Raw genomic sequence first — 11,185 nt, forward strand, 5'->3', positions numbered from 1 at the left:
TGGATGGATGGATGGATGGATGGATGGATGGATGGATGGATGGATGGATGGATGGATGGATGGATGGATGGCGAATGGATGGATGACGAATGGATGGATGATTACTGCAACAGTGCCCTATCACACAGCTGCAGCTCATCCAGAATGCACGTCCTCACCAAAACTATAGGTGAGATGAATGGATTCACTCTACTTAGAGTTGTATACAATGTTTATTGATCAAACTTCAGTCAAAGACCCTGAAATAAAAATACAATATCAATATAAACACATAATTGTCAGTATAAATAAATTAGCTGAATAAACTCAGGTCTACAATCACCTAAACTCTTCATAAAGCCACACACTAACAGGAACCAAACTTTAGATGGACTTTAATGAAGCTTGTTCTGACCCTGTTCTGGTCCAAATACTTTTAACCGTTCGGACCCTTAGGAACCTTCAGACTGAACTCTAACAGTCTGAGAAGCAATAACAGCAGGTTTACTAGTCTAGTTCATCCTTTAGTTATTAATCTATGGTATTGATTTAGTTTAAAAGCATATTTTCTCTGATTAACAACCGTCTCTGTTTGTGGAAGGCAGCGTTCACGTCCCCTGTCTGTGTTTTATAGCAGCCATTCCCCTTTAATACTTCCCCAATAATGAGCTCGGCTGCTCTCCCGAGACAATCGCTCGGCGTGTTGTCAGAGGTAAACAATTCTTTCAGGATTATGGATCCGGGGACATGTCACGTCTCAGTGGCTCACTTGTAAAAGCTTATTTAAATGACAAAATAAAGTTCAATTCTGACACAGTTTGCAGACATGCAGAGCTAATTAGACGTCGCTAAGCAGAGGAGTGAGGATGCCGACACAAAGACAGTAATTTATGACTTTACTGATGGTGTAGAGTGCTGGGTGGAGAGATGATTGGGGCTGTCAGGGAAAACACGTTTCTGCTTCATACAACATGCTAATTACACACAGTTCTTTATTTCACAGCTGCATTTAGCAGAGGGTGTAAACAGAACAGGCTGCAGGCTGAAAGTCTATCTTCTTTTCAGCTCAAACATATCCCAAATTTTTAATCTGTGCAGAGGAGATGCTGAGGCTCGGTTTGAGGGGTTAAGTTTGCTGTTCATGCAAACGTTCATTCATCAGGGTAAGAGAGAAGGAAATGATCCAGAGCTAATCCTCTAAACCAACATTGGTGGTCAAATCACATCACAACTTTTATTTCTATGGACCTGTAGTTGCTTCATGATTGAAATCTTGACAATCTCTAACACCTTATGTTGCACCATTCAGAAATGTCTCTGTGAGCATAATGAGCCATGAACACCTGATATAAAAACTAAGCTAAAGCTGGTCTTTACATTAAATGTTTGTTAGGAATCTGAATTATATTTTTGATATGGAAAATAACAAGTATCATTCATTGTTGTTCAGAATCAGGATCAGAAATACTTTAATAATACCAGAGGGAAATAACTTTTGTTACACGCTCCAGTTACAGTTTTATATATATATATATATATATATATACACACATCCAACTACACAATATAATAAAGATAAAAAATAAGAATAAAAATAGATAAAATATATACACATATAGCTCTTCTGTATCAATGTATGTATATCTATGCATATGTAAAAACTAAATCCAAATAAAGTGAATATCCAACTAAAGTGATAAATCCAAGTAAAGTGATACGTGGCGTGCAAAAATAGTGCATAAATGTCAGTTACAGTGGGGGGGTCTGAATCACAGGGGGTTCCTGTTGACACTGTGGAGGAGTATAAGTACCTGGGAGTTTACATTAACAATAAGTTGGACTGGACTTGAAACACCGAGGCAATCTACAAAAGGGCCCAAGCCGACTCTTTTTCCTGAGGAGGCTGAGGTTCCTTAACATCTGTGGGGCGATGCTGAGGATGTTTTATGAGTCTGTTTTCGCTTGCACACTCTTCTTTGCTGTCACATGCTGGGGCAGTGGGCTGAGGGTCGCTGACAGCAACAGACTAAACAAGCTGATCAGGAGGGCCGGTGATGTTGTTGGGGAGGAGCTGGATACTCTGACCAACATTACAGTGTGCACACTTGCACTGCACATTTTCTATGGACCAGGGGTAACCAATTAAAAATCAGCAGGGTCCGAATAAAGAAAATCAGCAACCAGTAAAGGTCCGGAGACATTTTTAATTATAATCTGTTACTTTAAACTGAATTAAACACTGAAATAAAAAGCAGGTTTTTATGCATTCATGTTATACATGAATTTGTAAATAAAAGGATATATAAAAAATATATGAAGTGTTTTTTTAAGAAGAGAACAACAATCAGTTTGGTATATAGACAATTGCCTGATTCAAATAATTTATAAAACACCTGAACTTAAAGGCAGCGCTATAGGGAACCGCCTGGGGCTGTCATGTTTGGTTTAAGGTTCCTAACCCACATGCAGAACACTCATCAGACAGGGAAAAAGTTCAAAGGTTTATTTAAGTAAAAGCACAATCAATAGACAGATCCAGGGGTTTATCTGCTCCAGGACTGGTCACGACTAGGTTCACTGCAGAGGGGGACAGAGGAGTTAGCAGATGTCCAGGTAATTTTGCAGGAAGAGAGTGTTCAGATCTGTACCTGTTCTGGAGTTTGAGCAGAGCGGCAGAGAGGGGGAACCAGGAGGGTCCAGAGGCTGTCGGCAGGCTGAGGGCTTGGTGGAGGCAGAGCTTGGTTTGAGTGCTTGCAGATCACAGGTTTGAGTTTCCCTTTCCAGATTCTTCAGAGAGCAGGCAGGCAGGTCTTTGACAGGTTTGATTCTCCAGGGTTCCTCAGAGATCAGACAGACAGATTTCCAACAGAGAAAATCTTCAGGGTTTCTGGTTTCAGACAGGTTCAACCTGGGAAGCAGAGAGGACAAAACAGATCAGGTTCAGGTTTTCAGAGAGTCAGAGAGTCAGACTGGCAGGTTGGCTCAGGCTTGCTAACCATAACTGGCAAACACTCTGGCCCTGGAGTGATGTCCTCTGCCTCCTTATATACTGGTCTCCTGATGAGCAAATGAGCAACAGGTGGTGGCAGGTGAGCACATGCCCTCAGGAAGGGATCCTTGGTGCCCTCTGGTGGGCAAACCTCCGGATCCCAACAGGGACAAGGGAAGCCAGGTAACTGGTCGGAACCTGGCAAGCCATAAGAATGCGCCGTTCTGCCGAATGGCAGCGTTCTGTGGAACGCCTGGCCTCATTGAATCCGTTCCCCCCTCGATGAACAGTTGTACTGAAACTGAAATTTCGATTGCAATGTAAATTGTAGTTGATAATAAAGAAGTTTGATTGATTGAACTTACCATTTGATTTTGTTTTTTCTTTTTTTATGGCTTAATGAGAGCAGTTGGCGTTAGGCTGCCCTGCAAGGCTTTAAACCTGGGTTTGAATGCAGACTAAGCCATTCTAAAGTACATATCAAGGTGCTCATTTTGAGCCTGGATCCATATTTATTTGTTTATCGTCATGGTGGAGAATCCTGCTTCATAGCAGCAGGTTGAGCCAAACATACTCTAAATGTGCAGGTTCATCTTTGAGCATGCCATTTCACTTTTTTTTCACCAGTTCACCGCAGCTTTTTCAGCAGTCCACACTTTCTCTGCTCTCTTTTTCTCATCGTCTTCTCCTTCCTTCCAAGGGTTTGACTGCTGTGTCTAAAAGTAGCTAGCAAGAGCGACCCAGACTGATACAGCTCATTGGCTAATTTGTATCACGTGTAGCTTGGTCCGGGCATTCTGGACGGCTTTACCATATTAACAGGAGAAGCGGCGCAAGTGAAGTTAGACCACTGTCTTCGGATAACATAGATGTAGATCGTTTCAGAAATGACTATACACTGTTTGTCCAACACTGGCCACCGTACTGTATTCTATGCTCGGTGACGTCACCGGTTCCTGTGTTCTGTGTTAGCAGCCGTTACGGAAGTCAGTAAAGAAAAGCTATAGTAACACCGAACTTGTCTCGTATCGTTCATAGCTGACAGAAAGAAACATTTACAATAGAGTAATTTATAAATGTTTTAAATCAGGTTGTGTCTGAATTTGGACCGTGGTCTGCTAATCTTTGACCTCTGCTCTAGATGTTTTGTTTTTTTCTTTTTTTCAATGCATTAACTTTAAGTGAATCCATAAAGCATCAGCTGAACATTCAAACATTCACTGCATTAAAAGTAAAGCTGGTTGCGACTATTTATTACAGTATATGTAAAATGTCTATTTTCCAAAACAATCAATGGCAGTAAGAACCGAAGACACAGGTTTCTTTCTTTTACAGACCTAAGTTTTCTTTTGAATGGATGTCAGCTTTTATATTTCTACTAAGTTACATTAGGACATTTGGAAACCACATGTGGTTTGGCTTCAACATGAAAAAAACTGTTTAATTGGGATTGGAAAAAATTATTTGTTGATTATTCTGAGTGCACCAGTGAACAAGTTGGTTCATCTCTTGTCTGCATCCTGACTCTTTGTTTCCTGTATCAGACCAATGACGAAAAAGGGAGAGAGACCATCACTTGCTAAAGCTTTCTTCCTCTTCACTTGCTGCAAGATCCTATTAACATCTTTCCTTTCTATATTCATTTGACATTAACACTGCCAAAGAGAAATACTGCTGTACAACGATGCAATGAAAGTAAAGCTTCTACTTCTACTAAGTGCAAGCAGCAGAGAGGGAGAGGAGGATGTTTAAGGAGGGTTTGACGGAAATACAGAAAGACCCTTTGTGGTCTATCACAGGAGGCTTTATTGAACATGGTAAAGGTTTGTTTATAATAACTAACAAAGTGCAGCTCCATCACATCATTTCACAGAAGTACAGATCACATACTTTCTTATTCATTATGTTAAAATTCCCATTAGGTAACCACTATACTTGCTGCACTCCCTAGTGGACATGTATATATCGCACCACACCCTTTGTGTGTCAGTGAGATGTGAAGTCAAATCTACAGGAGAAAATATAATTTTCCAGGCTTAAAAACTGGTTAAAACAAACCTAAAGTTAAATTTTATGTAATCACCACAAGTAGGTATGAGTTGTTGGGCAATTTTATATGTTTTAAATTGGAGTAGTGTAGTATGTAAATGTTATTTTGTATAAAAACCCAACCGGGGCCTCTAAATTGTACATGCAGCACCTCAGTGACATGTTTTGTTTTCTCCTTATTTTGGTTGTGTTGTCCCTGTTAAACTAGATGAAATAAAATGAAAAATGAAATGAATACAATAATTAAGATAAGTGGGTTGTCATCACAGCGTAGAGGGAAAGAAAGCAATAGCTGATCACAGTTTTCATATCCTACCAAAACTAAAGCAGTGTCATTAGTTCAGAAGCTATTTTTATCTTCTTTTTGTAGTATCTCCTAGATTAAACAATGACAACATGAGTTGAGGCAGAACAATTTATCATCCAATCATTTTGCAGGAAGTGGATATTATGTCATTCAAGTATTCTGATTGATTTCGTTCATTAGCTACTTTCAACTGTCTGACTTGGGGTTTTATTTATTCAGCCCTACCTTTTTCTTCTCTCCTCCTTACCTTCCTTTATCACGCTGATCTGTTTTTCATATTTATGTAATTATACGAATGTTTTCTTGCTGTTCTGAGTAGAACCCTTTGCGGTTCTAGTAACTTGATTCAATGGAAGACTGAAGTCATTTCCCCCACTTTTCTGGCATTTCTGGAAACTTCCAGCTGAAGGTTGTTTGGTCCCTCTGACTCAATTCTTTTATGTTCTGCCATCACTGCTGAGTACAAACATTTCAAAGCAAAAAAATCATCTCTCTCACTTCTGAATGGAAACAAAGGACATGGAGGAGAAACGAGAAGACTCCGGGGACAGACTGAACTGAGACGAGTTCCTTCGTCAGCCAACACTCAGCTTTAAAGTTTCTCTTTTCTTCCTCCGTCAGTGCGCAGCCAAAGCCAACCGTGCACCCCAGCATTAACAAAGATTTTATAATAGAGAAATAAATCAAAAATGAACAAAGCAAAAGAGTAAATGGAATCAGACTAAAGACTGCAGAACACAAAGCCAAAACTCATCTGACTTTAGCAGAAAACAGGTGTTCTGGTTCTACGGAGCAAAAATAATCTCATGAAGTGTAGCGCAGTGAGTCTAACAAAAACACAGTGACACTAACATTTGCAGTGAATACAGTCGGACAACTTCCTGCAAATTTAACCATCTCAATGAACCTATGATTTATGGATGTTTTGGTCTTTCAGATTATAAAGAATGATAATAATCCAGCCTTTAAATGGACAGTTAATGGACTTTCTTTTGTGCATGACCGTACTAAATTCTTGTTTTCTGGAATATTACAGGGATGAAAGACGGAATTAGTTGAACCCTATGGGATTTAATACCATGTTCACAAACCCCTTTCGTCATCTGGTTTAAAACGTAGGCAAAAAAGACACTATGTTGAGGTCATTCTGAATCTTAGTGTGATTTGTGGTTTTTCCTTGAATTGTAGTAAGGTTAAATATTAAAGTGTGCTGGTTTTTCTTGCTGAATAATGGTGATTAGTGAGAGGCGTTGTTCCATTCTTTATGCTGAGATGTAGGGAAAGGAAGGAGGTTTGAAAAGGAGTTTCCTCCCTAGTTTAGATAATTGGGAGACATAGATAAACAGGTCCTTACTGTGTTTAAGATCCTCACGTCCTGTCTCTGTTGTGAAATCTGTCTCAGTTGTCTGAAATGTTTATCTGAACGTATATTTATGTCTTTTGATGAAGTGTTTCTCTTGTAAAGAATCAATGTTCGTGTGTAAGGAGTCTTTATAATACAAAGGTGGGGCAGGACCTAGTCAGAATCACACAGGGAGCTATCTTTAGCTGTTCTGTGTCATTCTCCTCTGTAGAGCGGAATAAAACTTTTTCTTCCTTGCAAATCATCTCCCGGTGCTCATTTTTACTCCACAGTAGCCAAGATGCAGTCTGATTTGGGCAGTGAATATACACTCTTCTCCAGAGGGGATTCGGTGACTACATAGCCACTTTTAAAAATTTTTATTTTGAATGTCATACACCTCAATTTCTGTCTAAAACAGGGACATTAAACCATTACTTTAAGCTCCACCCTCAAATGAAGCTTAGCTTATAAGTTCAGCAGGTGTTTAAAAACCAAGTAGAAAATTCCTTACCTCACTTTAAATATTCAGTTGAGATTATCCATGAGAGAACAAACATCAGGTTCTTAATTAATTGAAAGGGGTGCTGAGAACAGAGAAGATATAATTTCACACGTAGGTTGTATTTCATGGCAGTGGTACAACCAATAGATGTATTCCCAGCAGAACAAGTAAGGTCAGCTGAAGATTCTTTCTTTCTTATAATAAACTTGAATCTTCTCATGAGCAGCAGATAGTGGACTTGGACTCTATAGGGCTCTGGTGCTTCAGATGATCATAGTTCTGATAATTTAAACATTTTACTTGTCCACACTATTTTCACACGGGGATTATTGAAATTCTCTTGTGATATTAGCAAGCCAGGTCTTCCTGAGCTGGTTTGAAATGCTACTGCACAATAATTATTAGGTACAAGTAAACAAGATCACATTACTCCAGTTTTATCTTCCCTTTACTAGCTTTTCATTGAGTTTCAAATCCATTTAAAACATCTGTTTGTTTTTAAGTGTCCTAATGTCCCCCTCTTATTTGTCTGAGGTGCTTCATCTTAACATGTCATAGCTTGCTATTATATATTGCTTCACCAGATGCTTTTTATTGCCTTGAAGACATACAAATCCGAACGAGACTTAGACTTTGTGGTTTTGGCTCCTAAAATGTGCCCTGAGCTGCTACAGGTCAGGTAAGCTTTTAATCTATGATGAGATCATATCCGTCTTAATGTCATGAATCTTGTCTTTTTAACTGTTTTATTTTGGCTGGATGGCTTCTTGCCATTCTCTGCTCTACTCCACCATGCTAATTAGAGTAATCAGATTCACCTGTTATTCTTTTAATCTCATTCCTCCCAGCTATGACATTGCCTATTTATATCTGTGTCTCTCAGTTATTCACTGCCAGACTGTTGCCTTCTGGCATGTATGTCACTCTAGTGTCATCACCTACCTTTCCTGGGTCGCTGTGTTCAGCCTGTCTAATTGTATTTTTATCAGCTTCTGACACTGGTCATGTTGAGTTCATTCTACCTGCATCCAATCTGCTCAAAGCCTGCCTCCAGTCTTTCAGCCACCATCTCTTGCACATGTGTCAGACTCCAGCCTAGAGTACTTTGCTTTAACAAACTTAAATTAAATAACAAGGTCATTAACAAAACACTCCAGAAATGAACTCCATGCTGGGGAAGTAATTTAGTCATTTGATCCAGATGTCATGGACCAGGGGAATATCTAAAAGTTAGAGCACATTGGACATAAGTTGCATACCCCTGATTTAGTCAGTTCTTTGTTTAGTTATCTGCCTTCTCAGATCAGTAATCAGTGGGTCACCTACAGTTTCATGCCCCCTTGTCTGCCTCCTCTCGCCAGCTACCTGTCTATTCTGGCTCTCACCAACTGGTTCAGTAATTACCTGCCTGCCTATTTTACAAAATGGTTCAGTAAACCTTTTAAACACACTCTGTGTGTGGCTGAATCTGAGGTTCTCTGACTCTCTTACACAATCTTTAGCTTTTACTTTATATATCTGTTCTATTCTACATGTTCTATACAGTTGTGGCTATGTATTATCTGAGGGCAATGTATTGTTGATCTGTTTGCCTTATAATTGATCTCTATCTTACACTTTTTGCACAGCACTTTGGTCTGCTGTTATGTTGTTTTAAGTGTTTTATAAATATGGTGGTATTGTTTTGCCACACTAAGATCAATCACTATGCCTCAAGGACACTTTCCTTTGGTTCAGTGCTTAACAGTGTTTTACAGAGGACGCTTTCAAGTTTCAAAGAAAAAAAAAAGTGATGATCTCTCTTTTGTTGCTTTATCTAGGCTTGGTAAGAAAGTCAGTGACATAATGCACTCCACAGTGTTTTCGCAGACAGTAAAAATTTGACTTAAAAGATAAATAATTTGAACTTCACATCATTGTTTAAAAAGTAGGGTTGAATTTGATGTATGCAATTGGCTGAATCCATATATATGATTGGGCTAATTATTGTCCTGCGATGGACTGGTGACCTGTCCAGGGTGTACCTCGCCTCTCGCCCGTAGACAGCTGGAGATAGGCACCAGCACCCCTCGCGACCCCACTCGAGATAAAACGTGTCAGAAAATATTTGATCATTGTTGTTTTAAAAGTGGCATTAGTTAAGTTTTTGTGAATAAGAGCTGAAAAAACTAAAAGCTAAAATCAAAGTGATTTGTAGGACAAAAACGTATGCAAAACTAAAAAAAGAATAATTTATGACACATCCAAAGTGATATGAGCCAGTTCGATTTGAAGCCTGATGAAACTGACCTAGATGAATTCTTCTGGTCAGAACTAGAAAAGGTTCTTCATGCATCTGAGCATCTTTATTCTCACAGCTGTTTGCAGGGTTCTGTGAAGACATTTTAAATTAGTTTTGAGCCTCAGTGAGTCAAACTGACGCCTCCACATGGTAGTCTCCCTGTCAGAGTTAGGGCCGACAACAAGGCAGCATTCAAAATCTAACGTGCTGCCCTCAGCTTTCTGGCAGGCAGCAAACACAAAGCTTTGCAGACATGAAACACGACACGCTAATGATGTCACAAGATCTGCTGTCAAAACCTTCATCGGCTACAGACAGAAACTGCAGGAGATGAACAGATAAATACTTTTCTTTCTCGCCATGGTGTAACACGGAACAATTTTTTTATTGGAGTAAACTTAGATTTTTCTTCTCGTTTTGAAATATCTTTATGTATTTGAGCTTGTTTTGCTCAAATATGTTGTTTGGGACATTCATATGCATTATTTTGCCGTAGTTGTCTTGATAAATTATTGGTCCCTTTTACTTGGTTGGCCTCAGTTACCTGGGATTTCCCAAAGCTTAGCCTTCTTTTTACCTGTTCATACTTTTTCCTCACTGATAAATCATCTATTATAAGCATCATGAAAAAATGAGCAAAATAAAATACTTAGGAAAGGAAAGTTCAGGGGAAAGCACGTCACTCAAAGAGGCAGAACTCACTGGAAGGATTATGAAACCTTTTTGGCAATGGCTGTGGCTCAGTTAGGGTTGGAGGACTATTTGATTTACAATCAAAGTGACTGGGTTTGGTTTTTACCCCCTACCCCTCTATATGTTAACATGGCCCTTCACATTCTGATTCCATGCTGATGTTAACCTTGGTATTTTGTGCAGGAGGATGTAGTTTTGTAGAAAACCCCCTTTTCATAAGGTCCTCTCACATGACACTCCCCCAGGGAAATGTGATCCTGCCGCTCACTGTACTTGGGGACAAAGGCCTTAACTTACAGACTTTTACTCTCTTTACTGTGAATAATCCCTGATAATCATAATATGGAGAAAACAGGATGGCAGGGCACACAAGCCAAGGACCTGATGCCTCACTTTTTGACCAGATTGGTGCATAAAATAGACTGTTCTGCAACATTTCTCTCTAAGTTCACGGGAAACATTTGAGATGCCAGAGAATGGAGGAGTGGAGAATCTGAGAAGGAAATTGGTTTCCCTGCTGCAGGACTGGCATGCTAGGCTGCTCAATACAGGGGACAACTTCATCTCTTTCAAAACAGAGATAAGCAGAGGTTTAAATTGTAAAGTGCCTTAAGATGTCAAATGTTTTGAATTGGCGCTATATAAATAAACTGAAAACTGAATAAGGTCTGGCAATGTGAGGGAATGTTAGAGAAAGTTTATTAATTACTAATGTTTGAGCTGTTTTTTTTTTTTATAAAACTACAAGCTTTATTTCACAAAGGGTTTCAATACTTACATCATGTTGAGGTTTATGCGTTTCCTCATATGCTCATTACATTTGATTACCAAAATGTGACCAAAGAGTCCTTTAAGATGAATCCCCTAATCTCTGCTAGCTACTAGCTCAATCACATTCTAAAAGATAATTTGACCTTATTACAACTTCTTTAAGATAAACTTTGGTTCTCAAACATTTTTTATGTTTCTTTCAAAGTAGCTTAGTTTAGTTAAGTTTCACAAGTTTAGGCAATAGTTTTTTTAACTGAAATATTTTTGAC

The sequence above is a fragment of the Cyprinodon variegatus genome, unplaced genomic scaffold (genome assembly GCF_000732505.1).
Source record: "Cyprinodon variegatus isolate N-32 unplaced genomic scaffold, C_variegatus-1.0 Scaffold548, whole genome shotgun sequence".
Lineage (NCBI taxonomy): Eukaryota > Metazoa > Chordata > Actinopteri > Cyprinodontiformes > Cyprinodontidae > Cyprinodon > Cyprinodon variegatus.